The sequence below is a fragment of the Semicossyphus pulcher genome, unplaced genomic scaffold (assembly GCF_022749685.1).
Source record: "Semicossyphus pulcher isolate SPU_LCO1_2020_fin unplaced genomic scaffold, fSemPul1.0.p SCAF_17, whole genome shotgun sequence".
NCBI classification, from domain to species: Eukaryota; Metazoa; Chordata; class Actinopteri; order Labriformes; family Labridae; genus Semicossyphus; species Semicossyphus pulcher.
Window position 1 is genome coordinate 25,889,493 of NW_027211681.1, and position 9,834 is coordinate 25,899,326.

At 41.9% G+C, this 9,834-nt stretch overlaps 1 pseudogene; it reads left to right on the forward strand.

Annotated features, from left to right (window-relative positions):
* The first annotated feature begins 853 nt into the window (after positions 1-853).
* LOC138595058 (piggyBac transposable element-derived protein 4-like) lies at positions 854-2,690 on the forward strand (annotated as a pseudogene).
* The last annotated feature ends 7,144 nt before the right edge of the window (positions 2,691-9,834 follow it).

The window sequence follows — 9,834 nt, forward strand, 5'->3', positions numbered from 1 at the left end:
CTACCAGTGTGGGTCAAATAAAGGAAAATTGTGTTTTTTTGGAATCTTGAAACTGTGAGAATGTACATGTCATGTTGTGTGCATTTTATATGCGAAAGAGGTGACAGAGTTCAAGGGGACCTCACCACTGTCACGAGAACTGTCTGTGTTCCCAAAACATTTGCCCAGGTTCCCACTGTCATCACCCGGCCCGTAAGGCCATGACAAACAACTTGGAGAGACACGATTTGCCGAAAGTAAATGAATTAATTTATTACAAAAAGAACGTAAGTTAATTAAGGAGTTTACAAATACTATGAGGTGTGTGAAATCTGTATTATCAGTAGTGTGCATGTGGGTGTGTGAGTATGGTGTGGTGAGATGTTTGAAGAGTGCACTAACACAAAGAACCAAACTAGTAATGGTGCTGGCGTTGAGTCCAGAGAGCGATAGAGAGAGAGAGCCCGCCGGAAGCTGCTGTATTTATACTCGGGGCAATGGGCCCAGGTGCTCCATATAGCGGCAGCTATTTGACCAGCTCCTCTGCAAACAAACACATGCATTAATACCATAGACTTATACTATGCAGGGGCCGTCACACCACAGAGACAGACACCTGCTGGTCTTTGAAGGGGCAGGGGAAAGAGTAAACAAACAACATAGGAGTGATCATATATGGTGCATAAAGGGAATAGAAGTCATCCAGAGGTCAGACGGGTGCAGGTGCACAGACACAAGATGCACCTGCACCTGCACCTGCAATGTAATAAAATAATGTACAATGTAACAAATTGGAATCTGTTTGGGTTGGGAGGGAGGTGGTGGGGGTCATAACATTATAAAGGTATGAGCTGCCATTTCAGTGACAGACATCATGGCAGCAAGACTGAATGTCCAACAGGCCCTGGATCTACTCTTTCAAGATGAGTCTGATACTGAGTTAGAGGAGGATGTGTCGGAGCAGGAAGACAACGTGGAAGAAAACTCCCCACCTGATGAAGATGACTCTGATGGAGAGGAGCAGACAGCAGGGCAGACATTTATGTCAAAAAACAGTGCTATCTGTTGGGTCCACATCATGTTGCAGGCAAGATGGCAGCAGAAAATGTCATTTGAATGACTCCAGGACCCACAAGACTGGCCATCTCCCATGCAGCTGACATTTTGTCAACATTCCAGCTCTTCCTCCCTCCAGCCATTGAAAAAATTATCATTGAAATGACAAACGTGGAGAGGGTTACATGGGGCTTCTAATACTGGCTGGTGTGTACAGATCCCGAGGTGAGGCTGCTTCCAGTCACTGGAATGCTGAGACGGGAAGACCGATTTTTCGAGCCACCATGTCCCTGGAAATGTTCTGTACCATATCAGCGGTGCTCAGATTTGACAATCGTGAGACAAGACCTGCACGGCGTGTCACTGACAAACTGGCAGCAATCAGGGATGTCTGGGACAAGTGGGTGGAACAGCTGCCTCTCATGTACAATCCTGGCCCTGATGTTACTGTGGATGAAAGACTGGTTCCATTCAGAGGTAAGAATGGTCTTTTCTTGTTGACTAATTAATCTATGCTTCAGTATACATGGCTGTGATATCAAATGGTCAGATTTCAGATCAGATTCTCTTTATTTCTTATGCACTTCCGTATATAAAATACATTGTAAAAGCACAGGCTAGAGCAGTGGGATTGTATAAATAAAAAAAATGGATAGAACAAAAAGGTAAATGGTTTTCCTCTTTTTTGTGTTTTTCCAGGTCGCTGTCTTTTCTGCCAGAACATGCCGAGCAAACCTGGAAAATATGGCATCAAGTTATGGGTTGCTTGTGATGCACGTTCAAGTTATGCTTGGACCATGCAAGTTTCCACAGGGAAGCCAGCTGGTGGAGCTCCAGAGAAAAAACAAGGCATGCGTGTTGTACTGGAAATGACGGAAGGGCTGAGAGGACACAATGTGACCTGCGATAACTTCTTCACATCTCATGAGCTTGGTCAGGTGCTGCTGAAGAAAAAAATCACAATGGTTGGCACTGTGAGGCGGAACAAACCTGAGCTGCCACCTGCCCTAACTACAACAAGGGGAAGAGAGGTCTTTTCTTCTAAGTTTGCATTTGCTCAGGACACCACAGTTGTCTCATACATGCCCAAGAAGAACAAGAACGTCATCCTTATGAGCACACTACATAAGGCTGCAGAGGTGAGCGCACGGGAAGACAAAAAAACAGCTATCATCCTTGACTACAATGCCAACAAAGGCGGAGTGGACAATCTTGATAAAGTAACAGGCACATACAGCTGCAAGAGAAGAACCGCCCGCTGGCCTCTTGTCATATTCCACAACATAATTGACGTATCCGCGAACAATGCCTTCGTGATTTGGAATGAGCTAAACCCAACCTGGCGGGCAAGCAAGAGGAACTGGAGGAGGTTCTTTTTGGAGGAGCTTGGAAAGGCCCTTGTGGCTCCTTGCATGCAAAAGCGACAACACCTCCCCCGGCCAGCAGCCTCAGCAGCATTTGTAAGGGCAGTGGAGCAATCTGAGCCTGGCCCTGATCAAGAAGCAAACATGAGGGAACAGAAGAGAAGGAGATGCAGCTTCTGCCCTGCAAAAAAAGACTGTAAAACAGGGACAACCTGCTGCAAATGTGGGAAACACATGTGCAAGATCCACACACGGAAAGTGTCCCACCTCTGCTTTGAATGCAGAGACTAGTTGACTTTAAGCACTTAATATCTTATGATACAGTAGTGAGGACAGTGTTATATTATGAAGTCCAAAAGTGCCAGAATGTTGATGTCATTTTCAAGGTCAATAAAATATATTTAAATCATTATGGCTTTTATATTTTTTATGTCTTACATATATTACATGACATTATACTGTGTATAATAAGATATTTTTCACCAAAAACGAGTGGTGTAAAACTTAAAAAATACACTTTCCCTGCTCTTTGAAACATTTATGAAGGATTAATCATTCATTTGTTTAAGTGGCATAGGCTATTTAAACATTCTGAATAGGTTTGTGGTTAAAAATTTGGTGGAAATACTTGCTACAAGGGAATTCTTGGTCCGGGTCAAAATTGACCCAGACCATACTGTGAAGGTACAGAATATGAACAGTATGTAAGGGTTACATTTCCCAAAACTACTTGGCTGTAAATCTTTTCCCTGCAAGCTTATAAGACAAACATGTCTGAAGTGATGCTTTTCTGAAGTGGTTGTTATTATATAATTTATCCATTTATTATTTGATTATTTAGCCACGGTAACACAGACGTGTAGAAGAACAAAGAACTGCAGAACACAGTTATATTTATCTTATGTGAGCACATAAAGACACCAGGCTGCTACTGTGAGCTTTACTGAGACAGATAACTGTTAACCACACAGAGGATGGAAACATCACACAGACGTCAGTAAGTAACTTGACGCAATGGCAAAGTTTGGTTCCCCTTTTTCATAGACCTTATCTTGTTCTCTCATTAAGGAAATACAGACTTCAGTAGCTTAACTCTTGTGTGCAAAACTCCAAACCTCTTAAATGTGAATATAAAAGGATGCAAATATAAGTTGCATGTTTGAAAACATTAAACAGTGAAGACTCAGAAACATGAGGATACAGAGAAGTCTGTAAATAAAAGTAAATATGCTTTAAATCATGAAGTCTACTCTTTTATAAAATGTTTAAAAACATATGAAGCCTGTTCTGAATAAGCTTAATAAAGGTCTTACAATGTAAATGAGGATGTACAGTACCTGGCACAACGAGAAGGACGATAACCAACCCACTTGCTGCTGCTGCTTTTAAACTCATAGCTGCTCCTCTCACCCCTGTGTGACTTCAGAGAGAATAAAACACATCAGCAGGGACGGTAAAGAACCTTTGCAAATACATATCAGTCATATCAATGGATAATTCTACTTACAACAGGGAGAGAATGTTCTCTTCTCAGAAAATGCTCCTTTGTGATCATCAGAAGGCAGAAGTCAAGCTGTTAAAATTGTCCGACTTCCTTCCTCTTTATTATTAATTTGCATGTAGTAAGTTTCCGACTGATGTTACAGTAATAAGTGACATATGCTCCTAAAAATGTTGGTTGAGTGAGAATGAGACTGATATGCTGAGTAATTTTACTGTCACGAACTACAACCCTGTTTCCAGACATGATTCTTTTGTGGACCTCACTGCCTGGACTCAGGAACACTACCAAAAACTAAACTGAAATCCTACTTCAAGCAAGAAAGGGAAAATATTCCACTTTCAGAATGACAGCGGTTGGTCTCCTCAGTTCCCAAACGCCTGCAGCGTGTTGCCAAAAGAAGAGGTGATGCAACAGAGTGGTAAACATGACCCTGTTTCACTTTTTTGAAACGTGTTGATGGCATCAAATTTTAAATGAGCATAGAACTTTCCAAAAAACATTACTTTTTTTTAATATATTGTCTTTGTGCTATATTCAATTATATATGGGGTTTCAATGTTTTCCAAATCATCACATTTTCTTTTTAGAGTTTACACAACGTCGTAACTTTTTTGAAAACTGGGTTGTGCATTTCCATTCGCAATCGTTGCAGAGTAAGAACAAAGTAACAGAAGAAGTTGAGATAAAATGTGTGAGAAGACAGCCAAAGAAATGTGTTTAATCAGCAGCTGCTGCAGACGAGAAGTTGCTTGGTGTGTCTGTGGGTGTGAAATGACAAGAGCTACATGTTGACAGAGATGCCTCTCTGACACTCTGTAAAGATGCATGTCTGATCTGTACGTTTGGCCGGATCCCAGGGCAAGGCAGGGGTAGATCTTGGATACACTAATGACCGTATATAAAGATGGAAGACGTGTCTCCACCTCCTCTCCTTGAAGAAAAATTAAGCCTAAACACTGCAGAACAGCAGCAGAGCAGCTGCTGGGGGGTATTTTTGCTTCATTTTTGCATAACTTAAGTAGGTGGAGTCCCTCTATTTTTACACTCATTTGTTGTAAATCACAAAAGTTTTCCCCTTTCCCCTTTTTACTTCTCAGTTTCTCTTTCTTCAGCAGCTTCCTGGTGCTCAAAGCTTTCATGCATTTAATCCTCTAGAGACATGCCTGAAGCTTAATGTCTTTACAACTTAGCAGGCTGTGATTACCTCAACCAAATAATACATTTGTGCAAATATGATAACATTAAAACGTGCTGTTTATTGACATCTGAAATGCATGATCGGAAGTAATCAATGTTTTTTAGTCAATTGCAAGTAGGAACTAAAATGGGGCGACGTCTGCGAGCTAGTTCAGGCAAACAACTCGAGCTGCAATGATTTCATAATTCATATGCGTCACTTACACAGTCACCTTACAATCACTTCTTCCCAATGTGGCGTCTATTTAAGCTGCAAGATTTCCTGTCTCTCCTTCTGCTCTGTCATTGCCATCGCTGCCCTGCACCAGCACTACGCTCATACTTCCAGCCCCACCACCACCCCAGCATCCACCTGCAGGCTCCGAATAGGGGGTTAAAGATATTATCTCATCACTCCTCAAGTTTCTGCATTTAAAATAAATCTGTGAGCAGTGATGAGGTCGGAGCCGATACGCCAAACACAAGCTACACTGAACAAAAATATAAACACAACACTTTTGTTTTTGCTCCCATTTTTCATGAGCTGAACTCAAAGATCTAAGACTTTGTCTATGTACACAAAAGGCCGATTTCTCTCAAATATTGTTCACAAATTTGTCTAAATCTGTGTTAGTCAGCACTTCTCCTTTGTCGAGATAATCCATCCACCTCACAGGTATGGCATATCAAGATGCTGATTAGACGGCATGATTATTGCACAGGTGTCAGTCAAACCAGTCAGTGTCTGGTGTGACCACCATTTGCCTCACGCAGTGCAACACATCTCCTTCACATAGAGTTGATCAGGTTGTTGATTGTGGCCTGTGGAATGTTGGTCCACTCCTTTTCAATGGCTGTGAAGTTGCTGGATATCGGCAGGAGCTGGAACACGCAGCCCAGAGCCTCCCAAACATGCTCAATGGGTGACATGTCCGGTGAGTATGCTGGTCATGCAAGAATTGGGATGTTTTCAGCTTCCAGGAATTGTGTACAGATCCTTGCAACATGGGGCCGTGCATTATCATGCTGCAACATGAGGTGATGGTTGTGGATGAATGGCACAACAATGGGCCTCAGGATTTTGTCACGGTATCTCTGTGCATTCAAAATGCCATCAATAAAAATGCACCTGTGTTCGTTGTCCATAACATACGCCTGCCCATACCATAACCCCACCGCGGGCCACACGATTCACAACGTTGACATCAGCAAACCGCTCACCCATACGACGCTATACACGCTGTCTGCCATCTGCCCTGTACAGTGAAAACCGGGATTCATCCGTGAAGAGAACACCTCTCCAAAGTGCCAGACGCCATCGAATGTGACATTTGCCGTCGGTTACGACAACGAACTGCAGTCAGGTCGAGACCCCGATGAGGACGACGAGCATGCAGATGAGCTTCCCTGAGACGGTTCCTGACAGTTTGTGCAGAGAATCTTTGGTTATGCAAACCGATTGTTGCAGCAGCTGTGTGGGTGGCTGGTCTCACACGATCTTGGAGGTGAAGATGCTGGATGTTGAGGTCCTGTGCTGGTGTGGTTACATGTGGTCTGCGGTTGTGAGGCAGGTTGGATGTACTGCCAAATTCTCTGAAATGCCTTTGGAGACAGCTTATGGTAGAGAAATGAACATTCAATTCAATTGAGTGTGTGTCTTTTTCCTGTGTCATGCATGAATTTTTTTACTGTATTGTTTTTATTATATATCATCTTATGTTCAGCACTTTGTATTGCAATTGCACTAAAAGTGCTCTATAAATAAAGTGTGATTTGATTAAAATGAATACAATAAATTATTATGCACCATCTGGCAACTTGCAGGTTCCATTAGCCCAATCTGAAACATTCTAATGGTAGTGATACAACTGATAACTAACAAGCGTTTAATGGTCTGATAACATCCAAAGTGGGTGAATTGTCATTCATCTGCAGTGACAGGCTTACAGACTTAAGTTCTGAACATGTTCAACATGGGCAATGTTTGAAAAATAAAGAGAGGTCTAGGCCACACATTTAAGACTTTAAAACTATCTATTAGGATAAGAAAAGCTGGAAAAGAACAGCCAGCCGCTTGAATAAGATCACAGCACTACTTAAGTTTTACCAGTACTGTAATTGTGGGTTTAAAGTTAAGGCTTTGACATTGATAAATAGATTCCCTAATATGGACTTGGAGTCCATCAGTTCTGGAATAAATGTAGAAGTTTAGATACACCAGGACATCACCTGCATATTGGAATATTTAATAAATAAATGTAAACTTTTATCGTTTTCCACTTGTGACAATAGTTCAAAGCCATACACAAAGATTATTGGTAATAAAGAGGATCATTGGCATGTCTTTCCCACAGTACAAGACCATTAACACAAACCTCAATACAGAGTACCTGAACTCACTTGATAAAGTTCCGGTTAATTTCCATTATCCTTTCGGTTTGAACAAAACTCAAAGCCAGAAAAATATTTTGTATTATATGTTCGTTTGTATATTTTTATTTTTATTGCCTATTTGTATCTTATCCTATCCGTCTGCAGTGATGTGGCGCCACTTTTCTTCACAAAATATCGTCTTTGTAATGGAAACACTTTTGCCACTGGAAGCTTCATTAATACACTGTGCTGACTGCTTAATATGTTTTTTGTTTTTTGAAACCAGGTGAGATAACAGCCCTGATTCAGAGTAATCATACCATCCTGGTATAGTTTGATTAGAGTCAGCTGGGTGAAACCTGCTAAACAGCACTCTGAAAAATAAGTCCAACAAAAAATTAACTACAATTTAATAAATAATACAGTGTAGTTAAAGTAGATACTTGGCTGGTACCGTTCTTGACATCTTGAAGCTTTTGGTGGAATTTGGTTTTCACTTTCTTTACATTCTTGAGACCTTTATTTAAGACGTTGCGTTTATTTATGAGAGAGGGTTGCCAAGAAAATCATCTCTTAAAAACTTTCTGATGAAATATTAGAAAAAGATCTACATGTGAATATCTGAAGACTTCAGCTACAATCACGTGACAATACAGAAAACTGGAACTCAAAACACAGACACTAAAGTTTACAAAAAAACGAATGGACCCTGGTTTTTGAAATGTCTAAATAATATCAAAGTTTACGTACCAGAAAAAAAAAAAAAAACAAGGATGCGAGTGCTCTCAATGTGCTGTAATGTAGGTGTCGTTTTACAATACCTGGCACAGAGAGAAGAAAGATAATAAATCCAGCAGCTGCTGCTGTTCCACCCATGGCTGCTCCTCTGACTCAGGTGTAAAAGTCACCAGTGATGTTCTGTTGTCTCAGGAGCCAGACACAAAGAATAAAAGCAGTCAGATCAATAATTAACCACCGAGAAAGGTAACTTTCCTCTGAACAGGATGCAGAGGAAAGTTGTCAGGGTATCAATAAACAGTCCCCCCATCTTACTTCCTCTTTTTTTATTACTATAATGCATGATGTCAATAAGTGCTCCTATAGATCCATATATTCTGATTCCTTTCCATTCCTGTTACACGCCACAATAGCAGTGTCATCCGAGTATTTCTGGACGTGGCAGGACACAGGAGTTGTATTTGGAGTCCGCTGTATACAATGTGAACAGGAATGGAGCCAGGACAGTCCTCTGTGGAGCCCCCGTGCTGCTCATTAATGTCTCAGAAACACAGTTCCCCAACCTGACAAACTGTGGCCTTTCTTTCAGGTAATCTGTGATCCAGGAAACAAAGTAAGGATCCACTCCCATCTCTATGAGCTTGTCTTTGAGTATGATGGGTTGGATTGTGTTGAATGCGCTTGAAAAATCAAAGAACATGATTCTCACATAAGCGCCAGATTCCTCCAGATGAGATAGGGCACGGTGAAGCATGTAGAGGACAGCATCACTTACTCCAATGTGTTCTTTGTATGCAAACTGCATGGAATCAAGTTTGTCTTTGACCTCAAGCCTCAGTAGGCGTAGAATCATCCGCTCTAGGGTTTTCATGATGTGCGAAGTAAGGTCTGTAGTCATTTAGTTCAGCCGGACATTTTATTTTTGGTACCGGTACAATACAGGATGTTTTCCACAGAGTCGGCACCCGCCCCAGCTGTCGACTCAGGTTGAAGATCCTGTGGAGAGGTTTACACCGTTGGGCAGCACAGTCTTTAAGCAGCCTTGGACACACAGCATCTGAGCCAGCTGCCTTCCCAGAGCTGCGGTGGAGATACACACATGTTGAGGAGAAGGAGGAGTAGCAGTGGAAGTGGGTGTAGCTGCAGTGTCAAACCTGTTAAAGAACTGGTTGAGTTCATCGCCTCTTTCCACATCACCCACTATCGGCTGTCTTTTCTTTTTGTTGTAGCCAGAGATGGTATCGATTCCTCTCCACACCTCACGGATGTTGCTGTGTTGTAAATTCCTCTCTATTTTCTTTTTGTAGTCCACCTTTGCCATCTTCAGTCTCCTCTTCACTCACGACGCACTTGTTTCAGCCGTTCTTTGTCACCGTGTATAAAAGCTTCCTTTTTCTGGTTGAGGATTGCCTTTGTGTCACTTGTAATCCAGGGATTGTTATTGGGGAAACAGCATACAGTTTCTGTAGGTATGACTGTGTCTCTACAGAAGTTGATGTACTCAGTAAAACAGTCAACCTACCCGTCAATGTTCATCCTGTTTCCAGAAGCACATTTCAATCTGTGCATTCAAAGCAGTCCCTTAGAGACTCACTAGCCTCAGGTGTCCATTTCCTGACTGTGAGTGTGGTTGCAGGCTGCCAC